The following is an 18,383-nucleotide window of genomic DNA, read 5'->3' as shown; positions in this document are numbered from 1 at the left end:
CAATTTCTACTCATGTGACTGAAGTTTTCGATAAGCATAACAAATACGTTTTCTTACTACATCAATATACAACCCAGACTGTTAAGTAGATCATCACTGAAAACAACAATCTTCTACACAATTTTAGGCTGGGTTAACAGTAAAGCTTTTGTTAATATAACCTTCAATTGATTGAAACTTTGTTGATTACTTTTTGTCTTATCAAAACTAATATTTTTCAGTAACAACTTTATTATTGGTAATGCAGTCGTCGAGAAGCCTTTTGCAAACTGTCTGAACTTTCCAGTTAGCTTCAAAATTGTGTAGTTCTGTACATTCTGCAGGGATTTACAAATCAAATCTTATGATCTTTTGTTTGGATCAATACAAATACCCTTAGCCAATATTACATGCTCCAAAAATCTTGTTTCTATGAGTCAGAATTCACATTAAATAAATTTTGCATACAATTGCTTTTCTCGTAAAGTCTGTAGTACAGATCTTAGATGTTGATCAAGTTCCTTTCTGCTCCTTGAGTAAATGAGGATTTCATCAGTATGAAACAACATATATCTATTATTTATAGTAATTTTGTTTAATTGTCTGCAACAAATACGAAATCTTAAAGTTTCATCTTTCTTTTTCACAATTAGGACCGAAGCATCCCAATGTGACACACTCAATTGAATAAACTCTTAGTTTAATAGCTCTTGCAAGTAAGGCTTCAATTTTTTCGATATTGTTGGTGTTATTCTATCTGGTGTAACATATATTGAAGCAATTCCAATGCTAATTCAATAACAAATTCAACTTTTCTTTTGGGCGAGAACTTTGACAAATCTTCTGAAAACACTTTAAATAATACATTAACCGTTAGACTTGTTTTATCTTCAATCTTTGTATTCAGTATCTAAAATGCAAGACATTCTTTTATCAGTATTTGTGCAGATAACACTACCTTAGTATTGGTGGAACATTCAAATTTGTCAACTCTAACATTAACTGATTCACTCTTTTGACATCAGTACAATTCTCTTCAGTTTACAGTTTCTACCATATCGTACAAAAACAATTAATCCGAATTTCCAATGGACATTTTCTACCTATCTTAATACTTATAACATACTGAATTAACGAATTTGTTACTCTAACATCGTATTCAATCAACACTATTAGCAATTTTTTTCGGTTATGAATGTAGTGTAATTGTAAAAATGAAAATATTCAAGTTAATCAATGAGTACACAAAAATATTGAATTAAATAAAATGTAGCAGTATTAACATTAGGAGTAGAAGTCTCTTCAAAATTTCAAATAGTTGGTAGGCTTTCGAGCTTCAGATATGACAACCATATCTTTAGTCTCAACTTGGTTGTTCAATGCATAACCACTATTTCCCAATCATCTACTTTTCTGAGGAATGTTATGGATTTCACACTCTGTTCTTAGTTTCAATCCACCCAGTTCAGTCAATCTCGTTTCCAATGTTCCTTGAAATCACACAAAATACAGGCCTACTTTTGGTCGATACTTACCTTAATGAGTTTTTCCATAGTGAATACAAATCGATCTATTCATTATACGAACACTACCATTTCATCAAAACTCGCTAAGTATTTTCCAGTCAATATTCAACTCTAATCAGATCATCAACAGTCTTCTCGAGAATTCTGTAGCTCTAAATTTTTGAATCTTATTAAATGGGTGGTCTATGAACATTAACAGATTTTGAGGACAAGAGGGTGTCGTGGGAGGCACATTCGGGGGTGGTGGTTGCAAAGCCACCAAATTAGCTCGCATAAACTCTAAGAATCATTAATTCATCTTTTAGAAGAAAACATTATTTATTTCATTATCTAGCATTTGCAGAACAGCATACTATGATCGGCTCCATGATCGAAAGCAGAAACATTACCATTTACCTTATTTGATACTACACGATTAGACTCGACTCACATAGTATATCTATAAGAAAACAGAGTCAGATCGGATCATATTGCATCACACTATCCCAGGTTAATGTGGCATGTATTTCTAAACTCAATACACGCTACGTTCAATCTATGAATTGACTAAATTGTAGCTTTGATACCACTAAATGTAACACCTCTTACCCAGTCTGCTCGTCAAACCTGAGCTACAGAGTGCTACAATCAATGTTGGAACAGAACGCATTCAATTCATTTCGATTATTTCAAATGAACATGGAATTACTTTATAAGTACTCAATTAACAGTCAAATTAATTATAAATCATGCAATCATAGTTAATTAAATTCAATTCATAATCACCAAATACAATATTTCACAAGCCTTATACAAGTTTACGTATGCTCTAGTATCAACCTAGAATTTAACTAGGACTACTTTGCAACATTTCCAAAATTACAAATCAATTATATCATCAATGAATCCTTCAAATAATCAGTCATGTCATAAACATTCAAATATTATGATATACAATTAAATTCAAGTCTTAATCGAGCTTACGAAAGCTCTAAAGTTGACCCAAGAATGAACAAGAATCAAATTGTAACATTATCAAAGATAAGGGAAAATTTTCAAAACATGAGTCACACGGCCATATATCTAGGTTATGTAACTCTCTAAAGCTGTGTGTGCCAAAACATCAAATTTCATTACAAAATTCACATGGCCGTATGTCTAAGTCGAGTAACCAACTATGGCTGTGTGAAAATTAATTAATCAAATCTACAGTACTCACACGGGTGTGTAGCTAGCCCGTGTGACAATTGGGAATTGTGTAACTCAAATTATTTCCTTTTTACTAATGAGCACATGGCCATGCTACCAACCCATGTCTATCACACGGTCGTATGGCCAACTCATGTGATACAAATATAGGCCATTAAGTGCTTGTTTTAAAATCAATTTTCATGGTAGCTTTAAAGCACATTTTGGCAATTCAAAACCCTGTTCAAAACATTTCAAAACCAAGCCAAAACATACAAATATCAATCCCCTAAATCAATAACCAATATGCCTCAATGGTACCATCACAAATCAAGAATTACAAAACATTACAACTTATTCAACTCAATTGATACCATCCATGCTATTCACTCCACATTACTCAACCTTTTCACATATGCAAAACATTCATTTGACATTCATCACAAACACCAAATATCATGTCATATCGACACCAAAAAACTTCTCAACATGAATACTTTAGACCATATAAACCAACTTACAAATGTACCTCATTTGGTACACTAATGACATCTTCATTTTTACCTTCTATACCATTGAAATCATGCACAATTTCCTTATATATTCATTTCTATACTAATCATTTATGCATCAAGCCATTCTCAAGAAAAAATAAAATATTGACTTTCATCACTCATACACATATAATAAGATGCAAAACATTTAAATATAATATGCAAGCCTTCAAAAACTAGCATTATATGAAAACTATGACTAATATAATTCATTTAAAGCACTAATACACGTCAACCTATATACATGCCACATAACCGATTCAAGAACTATTAAAAATCTATCAAGGTTGAAGTTGGATAGTGTGAGCTAGTGTGAGCTCTAGAGGTGATTCGATTGCCAAGTTCCGCAAAATGTCAACTACAAAAAAAAACGAAATAGAGTAAGCATTTCATATGTTTAGTCAGTTCATAGGAACTAAAACAGTAAACTCACCTCAATTACTATTAATATAATGAATTAGCTACTATAAGACTTTCCTGTTTCCATATTTAACAACAATAAGGTGATACTACAAAATCAAGTCCCAAAGCAATTCAATTTATACAGTGCCATTCAACTCAATACTATTCCATCAAAACCTTTGGGCAGAAACAACATTTACATCATTCCAATTTCAAATGAATAATTCTAATCACAATATACAATATCAAACAATTGGTTTCTTTAAAGTTTAACTATTTAGCCTGATTAACTACAATAAATAGATACGATATGCGGGTAACCACCCAAAACAAACCTGATTGCTTAAACGAGCTATATTGCCCATATACAAACCTAGGCACTAAGTGCCAAGCCTATAGGCTACATGTTCTTAAAAAAACACACCTAAATCTCCGTGGAGATAAACTCAGTAATCCGCAACAAATGCTAGTTCTGGTACAATTAGTGAATTTCTCGTATAGCTATATCACATCTCATATAGATCCCACACAGCGCGCAAATAACCCTATTGGCATGTCAATTGTATCTTATCCTATCTTTCATCCAGACACAATTTACACATCAATATCATTTGTTACAATTTATTCTATTCCTCACATTTTGTACTTCCAACCACAATTCACAATATAATCGTATATCATCAAATTAGTTCACTTGATATCAAAACAATATATATATACCTTTTAACCATATGAAATCACCATGAATATATCATAATTTTGTGTAATAAATTTTACATTCATTCAATACTGCATATCTATCTGTATTTATCACAAATATCACATTTTTCGTTATAGTCCTTTTGATGCCATCAGTCATTGAAATTATATTTATACATATACTTAATAAATACATTCACACAATTTAAGAATAATAAGAAAATACAGTAAGTTCCAAATGAACTTACATGGAAAAGAAAAAATACAAAGTGCTAGGGGCTAATTTGTAGTTTTTTTCCTTAATTATCTACCAGTTGGTCCAATTCTTGATCTATATAGTAATTTATTTCCAATTATCAGTGCCAATTACCTTAAAATATCTTATTCAATTTATATGTCAACTTAATTTCATTTTTTATAATTCCCTAAAGTTTCACATTTTATTCAATTTAGTCTTTAAAACCGAAACTATTATAATTTTCATATTTAAGTTCTGTTTTACAATCCTGTTTCAAATCCATCCTTCTATAGTCCTCCAAAATCAATAATTATAAAAGTTTCAAGTTAATTTCAAAATATTTTCATTTTAGTCCCTATACTCAAAACTAACAAAATTAACTTTACAAATTAGTCCTATTTCATTTCTAAGCTTCAAAACCAACCATTTAACATCAAAAGCTTCAAATGACAAATTTTATAAACTTTAATAGTTTTATGATTTAATACTCGAATTAAATAGATTAAGCTATAACGATCTCAAAAACATAAAAAATTACGAAAATCAATCTTAAATTAACTTACGTGCAAGGGAGGCGAAAAGCTTGAGGGAAAAATCATGGCTTCTTTATTTTTTACTTAGTGTTTTCAATTGGGGAATAAAGAAGAAAATGAAAATGGATGCTAAATGAAAATAGATGCTAACGTATTTTACTTTAACTTAAAACATAATTTAATAATAATTCTTTTAACATATTCAATATTTAGCATAGCCACAACCGTCCACTAATATTAAAAAGTGGTAAATTTCCACTTAAAACTTTAAACAATTACTAATTAAGTATTTTAATTAATAAAAATTAATAGCGATTAATTTTTATGATTTTTATAATTTAGTCTTTGTACCCTAATTAACCATTCAATCATTAAAATTTTTAGTCCAAAATTCAATTCACCTATATAGAAAATTCGTAAATATTTAATAAAAATATTTACGGGCTCAATTTTGTAGAAACGAGGTCCCGATACCTTATTTTCTAAAACCACTGACTTTAGGGTTGAACCACTTGTACTTTAGCTAACTGTTCAATTAGCAAATTTATCATATTAAAATTCAATATAACACTATAATTGACTTGTAAATATTAAATAATAATATTTACAGACTCACTCGTCAGAATTTAGGGTCCCAAAACCATTATTTTTGACACGACTAAAAAGAGAGCTATTACACTGCTGAGCTTTCCACCTCTCATCAGAACAAGAGCTCCACGAGATACCTTAATGTTGATTGACTTGATGACGATCGTACCACCCTTGAAGTCTAAATTTCCCAATGAGATGAGATTCTTATTTACATCAGGCATATGCCTGACATCTAATAGTGTCCTAATGATTCCATTTTGCATCCTAATCTGAACAGTACTAACACCAGTTACCTTACAGGGTGAATTGTTCCCTATAAGTACAAGTCCACCTTCAAATAGACTATATGTGGAGAACAAATCCTTATTTGGGCATATATGGAAAGAGCACCCTAAATCCAGAATCCACTCAGACGTAAGTTTAGACTTTTCGGTCGTAGGCACCAACTTGACCACACTAACATCGGCTACCTCCACCTTCTGCTTCTCCACCCAACTTCTTGTAGTAGTTGCATGTCTTATCACGATTCCTGGACTTCGATCTTGACCTAGATTTGTTCTGACATGAATCTTTAGACTGTTGCCTGCCTCTAGCAACCAAAAACGAGGCTTGACTACTAGACTTGCTACTCAAATCTAACTCGCTATCGAGCTTTTCCTTACTCAACAAGTTACCCTTCACATCCTCAAATGAGAGTTCATCTCTATCATAAATCAGGGTTTCCTTAAAAGTTTTATACGAAGGGGGCAAATAGCAAAATAATAGCATAGCCTAATCTTCATAATATATATTGACATCAACATTCTTCAGATCGTTCAAGAGATTAACAAATTGACTGATGTAACCCCTAAGGTTCTCACCTTTGTCCATACGCTATGTGTATAGGCGTTGTTTCAACACCAATCAATTCACTGAGACTTTGTCATATAAAGAGTTTCTAATTTAAACCTTAAACTACTGTCGTTTTCTCTGTAAGCACCTCTTATGACACATTTTTCGTGAGGCACAATTGAATTGTTGACAGAGCCTTCTCATCAAACTTTTCCCATTCTGACTGGTCAAGATTCTCAGGCTTTTGTCCTGTAACGACCTTCTTTAGATTGTTCTGAACCAAAATTGTCATCATCCGAACTTGCCATAAATTGAAATTTTTGATTCCATCAAACCTCTCGATGTCAAATCTCATTGTTTCCATCCTGAATGAGTCAATATGCATAAAATGAACCAAGCTCTGCTACTAGTTTGTTGGGGATTGACCTATATACACAACGAAATAGAAATGGTAGATAAGCTCAAACATAAATTTTACGTGGAAAACTCCTCTGAAGAGGATAAAAACCATGAGCAAAGAAAACTTCACTAATCGGCAAACTAATGAAAAGTACAAGATGGAGAAAATAACTGTAAAAGAGCAAAACCCAAAACCTGAATACAAAGCTCTCTAAAAAACTCTCCCCAAAACTCTTCATCAAATCTCACAAAAGAGGTATTCTATTAACTCTCTAAGATAGGGTTACAAAGACCCTTTAAATAGGCTAATATTATAGTTATTATATGACTAAAATATTCATAGATTAATCAGGATTCAACTAGGAAAAGATAACAGAGTCTAACTAGGAGAAAAGACCCGATTTATGTGGGATTATGTCGCCATGTCATGACACCATGACGTTGGACCTGTTTTGGCCCTTATTCAATTACTTGTCGATTGTCTTTTTAGATGTCTAATAAATGCGAGACACACCCCACAATAATTAATAATTGCGATTATGGAATGAAAAAATAGTAAAAAAAAATTTCCATCTTGACGTATAGTTCCAATTAAAATTAAGGAATCTTTTTTTTTCTTCTTCCAAGAGTGCAGTTCAAAAAAAAATATTGCATGGGTAAATAACAAGTAAAGCCCTCCATGTTCTATTGTTTTTAATGAGAGGGTGCCACCTTTTACAAATATCATCATTAGTCCCCTTCCTTTTCTATTTTTATTAAATTGAAATTAATGCATAATTGCATTTACCCATTTCATCCCTGTTCATTTACATTTCTTTTAAAAATGGCCTTTTTACATGCAAACATTACTTGGTTCACATATCTTTAGCAAATCTAAATCGATGTTTAAAAAATTAAACTAATCATTTAAATTTAAATTTATTTTTTTCTGTAATCATTTTTTATTTTTAAGATGATATAAAATAAAACACTTTCAGCTTTCTTATACGTAATAAAAAAACATTTTACTTAATGCATAATCTTTTTGTTTTTGAAATTAAATCTTTCTATTTTTTTCTAAAAATTTAATCTCTTTATTTTAATATTTTTAAATGTATTTAAAATTATTATTTTGCGAGCAAGAATTTCGTCCTTATGTTTATTTGCAATTTAATATAAACATGACTTTCTCAATTTTTTTTTTGAAATGAACTGGGTTGGACTTTATAATAAAACAAATCAAAGCACAAGCTAACCCATTAAAGACGAACCTAGAGATGAAAGAAACAAACAAAATTAAAAACAAGAACCAAAATAATAAACAAAACGAAATTGAAAAAGAAAACAAATTAAAAGCCAACCTAGACTTAACTAGCACTCACTCTCCAAAAGTAAACCCTAGAATCTTGTATTGGTGCTAGATTCCTAAAAGGCAAATGTTCCCAAAAAACTGATCTTTTGCATTTTTTTGCCTTTCCTTCTACCCAAACGTTCCCCTTTCTGCTATCAATCTGGTTCTCTTGGTCTGAGGAGCAAAGATCCCGTTTTGATGTCGTTCACTGTTCCTAAGTCTAGGTCACTTTCTTTCCCTATTCTTAGACATTTTGTTGCAAGGTTATGAGCGAAAATATTTGCGGATCTAAGCACATAAGCAGAATTTAGTTGTTGAAATGATGTCTTTGCTGATGTATATCATCGATGATAGCCCAAACCTCCGATTTGTCTCTAACGCTCCTTTTTCTTTTGTTTATGATGGATTTCACATATCTTTTTATGACCACGTGCTGGAGACATAATTGGATGCTTAACCGTACTGCTAATAGACAGGCAAGGCCTTCCGCCTCGAACGGAGAAGCTACACGATCATGCAGTTTCTATTTTGTGACCATAACCACCTATTAGTAGTCACGAACGACTAGTCCCGAAGTAAATTTGTTCAAGTCTTAATGAAAGGCAGCGTCAAAGTTTACTTTGATTGACTGGGCATTTGGAGGTACCTAGGCCTCTTTGCTCATAAATCTAGTAGCATCCCTCTGTTCTAGACCATTTATTTCTAAAATATATATTTGGATCCAATCTGCAATCTGTTTACTCGTATGACAGTTTTCTTCATGCTTTATTTTGTTCCTATTTGTCCAGATCCCCTATACTACACAGATGAATATCTTACACTATTCTTCAGTGTACTGGGAAAAAACCCAGTTGAACCATTCTATATCTGACATTTCAAGTAACGATAGTACCCACTATAAGTTTAAGTTATTCCATACAACTGCTGAAACTTGACAATCTCTAAACACATTATGTAGGGTTTCGGGACTACTACCACATCGGGGATAGAAACCGTCCCCTCCACTTGCCTATGCTGCAAATTAATCATAGTGGGAATGAAGTTCCATGTTGCCTTCCATATACGAAATTTTACTTTTTTGGGAATCTGTAATTTCCATAGTTTCGTATAGAGGTCTTTAGGAGCATAATTTGTATAATTAGGCTAAAAGGTACCTTCATGTAATAATTTATAGGTGGTTTTGACTGTGAACTCGCTAGATAGGTCCCCTCTTCAAACCAAGACATCCTCCTTTCTCTCTTTCGGCAAAGGAATTTGTAAGATTCAGTTCATAACCTCATCAAGGAAGGTACTTCTGATCAGGTCTACTTTCCATATCATGTATATAATTTGCCACCACATTCAAACCCCTTAAATTAATATTTTCATGGATATGATAGGGTGGTGAACCTGGCAATCATGCACCCTCCATTATGGAAATATTACCGCCGGAGCCAATTCTCCAACAAAACCTACTCACCAGCAAACCCCTCGCAGACCATACACTTTTCCAAGTAAACGAAGGTAAATTGCCCAAATTCACATTGAGAAAACTAGAATTTGGATAATATTTTACTTTTAAAACACGAGCTAATAATGAATTGGGATGATTAATCAAACACCAACCTTTTTTTTACAAGTAAAGCGACATTAAATTTAACTGGGCTGCGAAAACCTAACCCTCCCAATTCCTTCGGCAAACTAAGATGCTGCCAAAAACACCAATGAATCCAATGTTTCCCTAGTCCTTTTTGCCACCAGAATTTAGCCATGATTCCTTCCATCTCATTTCATATGGCTTTTGGGAGTAAGCAACATGCCATAGAATAAGTAGGAATCACTTGCAATACTGATTTAATGAACACTTCGTGTCCCCCTTGGGATAAATAGTGAATACTCCATTTTTCAATATGTTTTCTGAATTTGTCAATTAAAATCTGAAATGATTCTATCTTGTGTCGCCCCACCATGTTAGGGAGACTAAGATACCTCTCTGTATTGTTAGAATGTCGTACACTTAAAAGCTTAGAAACCAATTGTCTGTCATAAGTAAAAGTGTTGGTGCTAAAAAAGCACAGTAAACTTGTTTAAATTTATGCACTGACCTAAGCATTGCTCATACTCTCGTAAAATAGTTTTTAGTATGTTTGCCCCTTAAACTGATGCCTCACCAAACAAAATAGAACCATCGGTAAAAAATAAATGCAAAATCTAGGGTCCATTCTTTCTGACTCATCCACCTTTTAACCAGCCATCCCGAACATCAATTCTCATTAGTAAAGATAATCCTTTACTACATAGTAAAAAAAAGAAACGGACTCAAAGGGTCACCTTGTCAGAGACCTCTACTAGGGCAAAAATGTTCCCCTACTTGACCATTTAAAACAATTGAATATGATACGGTTAAAATACATCTCATTATAAACTTCACCCAACGATTATCAAATTCCAAATGAATTATCATGCCTTTTATGAAACGCCATTCAACCTTTTCATAAGCTTTACTCATGTTTAGCTTTAATGCCATAAATCCTTTCTTTCCCACTCGCTTTTGACAAAAAGTTTGTAGAATTTCGTGGGCAAGTAATACATTATCATATATTAATCTACCAGGCACAAACGCACTTTGAGATTTATCAATACAACTATCCATTACACCTTCCATGTGATTGACCAAAACTTTTGCAACTATTTTGTAAATAACACTGCATAAACTAATGCGTCTAAAATTTACCAAATTTGTGGGATGAGGAACTTTTGGTAAAAGGAAAATATTAGTCAAAATTTACTAAAATAAGGTCCATACCTTCATTAAGGATTTTTAAGCAAAACTCATCAACATATCGTCCAACAATGTGCCAAAATCTTTGGAAACAAATTGCTAGAAACCCAACATCTCTTGGAGCCTTCGTAGGCCCGATCTCATTTAATGCCTTTTACTTCGTCAACCATGAAAGGAGCTGTTAACCATTCTAACTGTTAACCATTCCAACTTTATTAATTTTTGTCTCTATAAAGAAGACAATTTGGGGATTATGTAGTTTTAACACATGCTGAAGCATTCGAACAGCCCTAGGGTTTCCCACACCCCGGATGTTCCAACTTATAATTTTCATTGTAACCGATCGACTTGTCTTTTAGCGGTCACCGATATAAATTGCATTTTTCTCGAACCCTACTCAGTAGTCTTTTCCACCCTACCTGTGGCTAACATTGTGTGATACTCACCCAAGGTTTTTCGAGGATGTTTTTTCCCTTCCCCCGTTTCTAGCACCTCCTCCTCAGAATCATGCTCCATTGATGTCTCCTCAGATACAAGAGTTGGGTCCCCTATTAAATTCGAACCTAGCATGGAATCGAAACTCTTGTATTTTTCATATTGATTTGTAGATTCCCACGTTGTGCGCCCTATCCGCCAATTTTGCGAGCTACTTCCCCGATTTTATCGCTTCCCATCGTCTCTTAACCATATACTACTCATCGCCAATGCACGTTTTGAGTGTGCCCTAATAGGCAGATCCCAACCCATCTCAAGAACCTCAAAAACTAAAGACATCCTCTCCTCACAGAAAGAATCGTTATGGCCTAGCTTGCCACAAAAGAAGCAGAACAAAGTCAAACATTCATATTTAAAGTGCACATAGCCTATATTTCTTGGTGAAAACAATAATCTTTTCTTCTTCTTCAAGGGAGATGTACATCCATACAAATCTTAATTCTCATATAACTCCTTAGGCCCCTAGCAATACACTCACCATCATATTCAACAAAATGTCCAATAAAGTTACCAAGCTATCTAGCTAAGACTTCGGAGAAAAACCCTAAAGGGATATCATGCACTTGGACCCAAAAACAAACATAAATCAAAGAAAATTTTAAGGGATCCTCTCCAATACCCAATCGACGAAATAGGTGGTTATTAAATGTCCAAAGAGATTCATTAATCACTCGCTCAATCAATCAGATGAAAAGAAACGAAACAAGAAACGCTTTTCCCCTAAATCCAATATTCGAATACCTTTGACGGGATGCCAAAGATTAGTTAACGTATTCCACATTGCAGGAAACTGAATAACACTTGCTATTAAAAAACACCCAACCAAACAGAAGTCAAGTTCTTCTCCGTCAATCGAATCGCTCCTTTGTGCTTATTCAATCTCATCTTCTTGATCATCAAGGGACAATGCCACCAACGTGTTCTTCATCACTAAGAAAAACCGTTCAGATCCATTTTGTCCCACTAGCTTGTTAGAACTAAAATAGATCTATATTCAAACCAAGAAAATTGACAAGAAATCTTAGAAAACAACTGTCATCGTAAACAAAAGAACAAAATTAATTAAAACCTAATCGTACTTTAGAGAGAAAGCAGACAATAGCGTGCAAAGAAAGCATACTTTAAATTTGATTTCTCAATTTATTTATTATTTCAGTTGGTATTGTGAATTTCATTTGTCATAAAATACTTATATATTTCTTATTACGATGACATTCAATAAAAAACTACATTATACAATTTATTCATTTTACATATCTCTTACTTCAAACAGATCATAATATTCCCACAATCTTAGACTATTTTTTTATAGCTTCTTCCAATTAAGCAAGTTTATTTATTTATTAATTTCTGTGTTTTATATGCATCACCTTATTAAGCACTAATTGTTTCTCCTCACACAATTTACACATTAACAATAATTTTTACAATATATTTATTGTTAGTCTTCAATGCTAGTTGTATTAACAACTACAAAAAAAATTATTGTTTGTTATTTAGGTTATAATGGATAAATATCATCTTTTTACAACAACTTTTTTCTATACTGTATCCTGAAAAATTAAAGTAAATGGATGCTATCAATTTTAGCAAGGGGAATGAATCCATTGGTTTGGTCTAATTTTATTGGACAAAAATGTAATTATTATTATTGAACTATATTTACTATATATAAAAATATTACTAATCTAATATAATGATTTTTACAATCTTAAATTATAACTAAACATTAGCACTTTTTTAAATAAACATAATCATCTCGTGCGATGCATGGATAGAGAAAAACTAGTATATACTGAAGTTACAATTTAGGAAAGAATCCAATATATCATACTTTACACACTGCCATTTCGCACTTTAATAAGTAAACATATGTATATATTTCAATTTTAAAAATATAATATTTAATGAATTTTTTAATTAGTCATTGGTAATTAATTGCTAAAAATTAGCAAATTTTTTTAGAGAAAAATTAGCAAATCTTAAACATTGAATTTCCATGTATATGATAATTATTTGCTAATGATTGGTTTTTGAAAAAGTGAAAATTTCTTCAAGCTTAAAAACTTCCAGCGATGAACAACCCTACGATTTTATTCCAGCGATGGTTCTAACGAGGATCGTAACACAAAGAAAGTTAGAATATTCAAAGATGTAGGAGAAAATGCAGCAGAAAACATGGTGGTTGATACGGCTCCGATGAGCAAAATTTCTTGAAAGGACAAATTGTGGGGAAGTAAAGGCACGGGGTCCTTAGACTGCTCCATGATATCGGATGGCTCGACTGATGTGGATTTAAAGTTTGAGGAAGGAGACATCCTAAGATCTATCATCAATGGTATTCCAACTATTGACTTCTCTAAGCCGATTAAGAAAGTCTTGGTTGAAGATATGGAGACCACGGCTATCGTGAAATTGTTGGGGCGCAATATATGGTATGGTGTTGTGTTCAACCAGATTACCAGCCATTGGCAACCCTCTCAACCCTTTCGCTTAATGGATATGGAAAATGGTTACCATTTGGTCCGTTTTCAAAACAAGAATGATTAAGAAATACCTTTGACCGAAGGACCATGGTTAGTGTTCGTCACTACCTTACAGTCTAGCCGTGGATGGTGGACTTTAATCCGTCGAGGCCCTTCCCAAGCATGGTTCTGACCTGGATCCATTTTCCAGGATTGTTGGGATTCCTGTACAAAAAACAGATTTTATAGGAGATCGGAAGCTTGGTCGGAAAAGTGGCCAAGTTGAATATTAAAATAGACTGTGGGGCAAGAGGAAAATTGGCCAGAATGGCGGTGTTTGTTGACCTGGAAAAACCGTTAACCTCTCAAGCTTTGGTCAATGGCAGAATGCAAAGAGTAGAGTTTGAGGCTCTACCTGCGGTTTGTTTTACATGTGGCAGATACGGACATCTAAAAAATCTTTGCCCTTTTTCTTTGACAGGTCGGAACACCGATGGCGGTCTAGGGGGAGTTTCAGAGACGGTGGCTAAAGGGTCTGCTCCGGCAACATCAGAGGAAGCGTTCGGCCCATGGATGTTTGTAGAGCGCAAAGCTAGGCGGAATCAGGCCGACAATCACAACCAAAAAGAAAAAATCACAGAGGAAATTTCAAAAGTTCCCAGATTTGCTGCGCTGGAAAAAGATTCAGCGAGATTAGAGAGAGAACAGTCTGTTAGCATGGAATTTAGGTTTCAGCCAGTATAGTTTCTAAAATAGCTAAAAGAAAATAATGTGGGGTCAAAGGCTGGGTTGTTGGGTAAGGATATCTTGGGTCCAAGGTTGCTGGGCCAAAGCATTGAGAATAGACCAAAAAAGCTAACGGTGGCAAACGGTAAGATTGGGCATGGATCAGATTTCGTTAAACAGGGCGTGGTGAGGTCTGAGTCAGATTTGGTTTAGAGCCATAGGGCAGTCCAAGATGGGAACAAACAGTAGCCCATTGATGCACTGAATATTTCTTTTTACGAGACCTTGGGAGAAACGGTGGTCTTGAAGTAGCCCATTTCTCTTAGACCAGATGTGGATTTCCAAGTTGCAACACCACCACTTCATTTCAACCCCACGTTCGAAGGGCCTTTTGAAACTGCGGTCGACTTAAATGCAGAAGTTTTGGACCCTAAATGTCATACTGCCGTTATATGCAAGGAAAATTGGGACCCAGATTCTAATTCAAAAACCAGGAATGAAGGAGCAACAACTTGCGACATTATTCCTAATTCTTCTAAGGACATGGTTTTGGGAATAAAGGTTTGAATGGTCGCCTTGGAAGGGCGTTGAACAAAACAATCCGTGGACGTGAGGGTCACTTCCATAAGTAATGACTTCTATGGCTAAGCTCAATAATGCTCAAGTGGAAACCGCTTCAAATAAGACCGATGCCCAAATTGTCGTTATCAAAGCATCTGCTACTTCCTAGTAGTTAGTCCCTCTCCTCTTTTTATTTATATATGAATTTTACTATTATATCTTGAAATTGTCAAGGTTGTGCAATTCGAAGTTTCTTCGTGTCTTTCGTGAGTACAATCGTAAACATAGGCTAGATTTGATTGGCCTTTTATAAACAAGATTCATTGGTGGGAAAGTAGATTTGATTATCGCAAAGCTTGGTTTTCAATACTTACATAGAGTGGAGGCAATTGGGTTTTCGGTTGGTATATGGTTTGGATGGAAAGAATCATTTTGTGTTGAGATTCTCAAAAGCCATCCCCAATTTGTTCTTCTTAAAATCTTTGGTAGTAATTTCAGACTGTCATTTTTTGTCACCTTTGTTTATGGAAGCCTTGATAGCCTTAAACAGAGGCATATCTAGAGGCCTTACACAAAAATGTTTCAAAGGGTGAATCTCTATGGATGGCGATTGGGGATCTTAACGCTATTCTTTCCTCTAGTGAAGAAAAAGGTGGTTGGGCCTTAGGAAAAAGGTGTCCCTTATTTGGTGATTTTATGGATTTGGCTCAGTTGCATGATTTGGGCTTCAGAGGCTTACAGTTCACATGGCAGAAAGGAGGAATTGTTGAGCATTTGGATAGGGTTATTTGTAATGATACTTGGAATACTGCTTTTCCAAATTCCATGGTGACATATCTACCGTGGCTTAAATCAGATCATAGACCTTTGTGTTTGTTACTAAGGCCTGAGTATCATATTTCCATAGGGCGCCCTTTCAGGTTCCTAGCCAGTAGGGTCGAGCACCCAACTTTCTTAAATTTTGTTAAATGTAATTGGAAAGGTTTTACCACCATGTTGGCAATTCATTCAGATTTTACAGATCAGGTTAGAAGATGGAATAAAGAGGTGTATGGCCACTTTAGTACCTGTAAGAAGCATCTGACTAGGAAGTTAAAAAATATTGGGATAGTACTTGATAAAGTGAACTCTGCTTATTTAAACTAGGTTGAGATGGAGGTGCGAGATGAATTAGAAACTATGTTACACCATAAGGGAGTCTGCTGTATGGTGAAAACCTTAGGCCACTGAGAGGGCTGACCCCTAGTGTCTTTCCTTGTCTCGATCATGGAGACATTATTCTCTTGAATAAACTGATCTCAGACGAGGAAATTAAATCTGCCCTTTTTGATATGGCTCCTTTGAATGCTCCCGAGAGTGATGGTTATCATCCTTTATTTTATCGGAGTTAGTGGGAAAATGTGGGTGCCTTTGTCTGTAATTGCGCTAAGAGTGCTTTTGAAGGCGAAAGTATTGATTCGGACTTGAATAATTCACTTATTGTGCTCATTCCCAAGGTGCATAATTTGGAAGACTTCTCTCAATTTCGGCCAATTAGTCTCTGTTTTGTACTTTATAAACTAATTATGAAGATAATTGTAAGCCGGTTTAAAATGGTCTTTCCGAAGATCATAGGTCCTGAACAGATTGGGTTTCTAGCAGGTCAGAATATCATTGATAATATTGTCATTGTATAAGAGGTTATTCAATCCATGAAGAGTACGCAGAAGAACAGGAGGTGGACGACCATCAAAATTGATTTAGAGAAAGCGTATGATCGTATGCAATGAGGCTTTATTGATACCTCTTTACAGGCTGCAGGTATCCTTGGTTTTTTACATAATGTTATTATGTCTGCAATTTCAAGTTCCTCTATGCAGCTTTTGTGGAACGGGGTCCCAAATAAAAAAATTTTGGCCTGCTAGGGGTTTTTGACAGGGATGTCCATTATCTCCCTACTTGTTTATCCTTTGTACGGAATGGTTGGGCCATAGTATCCGTCCTGCCATTGATTCCGGAAGCTGGCCCCCTATTCGCTTGTCTCGTACCGACCTAGTGTTATCTCATCTCCTTTTTGTAGATGATTTAATCTTATTTGGCCATGCAAAAGAACATCAAGCTCAGCTCATTAAAGGCATTCTTAATAAGTTTTGTGAATTTTCGGGTCACAAGATTAATATGTAGAAAACACATGTCTTTTCTTCATAGAGGATAGCTTAAGGAGACTCATAACCAGAAATTTTGGTTTTCAGGAAGTAAATAATCTGGGATCTTATCTTAGGGTGTCGGTCTTTCATGAGAAGGTCACTAGTAACACATTGCAGTTTGTGACTGACAAGGTGCAAAGTAAATTATCTAGTTGGGATGTCAAATAGCTTTCCTTAGCTAACAAAGTGACTTTGGCTCAAGTGGTCCTATTTTAGATACCAAGCTATTTTATGTAGACAATGATGGTTCCCAAAGGCTTATGTGATGAGATTGAATACATGGCTAGAAAGGTTGTATAAAGATCCTAAAATGGTGGTTCCAAGATGGCTTTGGTTAGATGGAACTCGGTATGTCAGCCTAAATTGCATGGTGGTCTTGGGTTGAGGCATTTGAAAGATCACAACACGTATTTCATGATGAAGGTTTTATACAACATCGTTTCAAACTCCAATGCACTTTGGGTTTGGGTTCTCTGGTCAAAGTATGGGGTTACAAGTGGTATGCCTGAAAACCTTTCAAGAGGGTGTTGTTCTTTCTTATGGAGATCTCTTTTTAAAGTATGGCCCCTTATATCTAGAAAATTTATTATGGTCTATTAGGGATGGAAACTCTATTAACTGTTGGTGGGACACTTGGATTTCGAACTTTAGACCTTTGTGCAATCATATTTTGGTTACTTTTAATCTTAGCATGGGTTGCACTCTTAAGAATATGATTACTGAGTATGGTTCATGGAATTTAGACCTTTTTAGAATTTAAGTTTTAGAAGGTCATTAGCAGGATCATTTGTGTTCCACTGCCTCACCCCTCTTTCAGCCCTAACAGAGTTATATGGGGGCTTCTTCAACTAGTTCCTTCTCTCTCAAAAACGCCTATGGTAAAGTCCGAGAGGGTGCTCTAAATCTGAAAGAACTGACTTGGAAGCTACCTTGGAAGTTC

At 34.5% G+C, this 18,383-nt stretch overlaps 1 long non-coding RNA gene across 3 annotated transcripts; it reads right to left on the bottom strand.

Annotated features, from left to right (window-relative positions):
• Positions 1–1,188: 1,188 nt before the first annotated feature.
• On the bottom strand, positions 1,189–14,712 carry LOC107892126 (uncharacterized). Of its 3 annotated transcripts, none has more exons than XR_001682480.2 (3): positions 14,386–14,712; positions 14,063–14,195; positions 1,189–6,946 (listed from the first exon to the last, which is right to left on the bottom strand). It is a non-coding gene; the product is annotated as an uncharacterized lncRNA (long non-coding RNA). The 3 variants fall into 3 exon arrangements; XR_001682483.2 differs by having other exon boundaries at positions 14,100–14,195; positions 14,386–14,707; XR_001682479.2 differs by lacking the exon at positions 1,189–6,946 and having other exon boundaries at positions 13,582–14,195.
• Positions 14,713–18,383: the final 3,671 nt, after the last annotated feature.

Source organism: Gossypium hirsutum, chromosome A09, assembly GCF_007990345.1.
Source record: "Gossypium hirsutum isolate 1008001.06 chromosome A09, Gossypium_hirsutum_v2.1, whole genome shotgun sequence".
NCBI lineage: Eukaryota > Viridiplantae > Streptophyta > Magnoliopsida > Malvales > Malvaceae > Gossypium > Gossypium hirsutum.
Note: the sequence above shows the minus strand (reverse complement) of the source record. Positions and strands in the feature narration are given on the sequence as shown.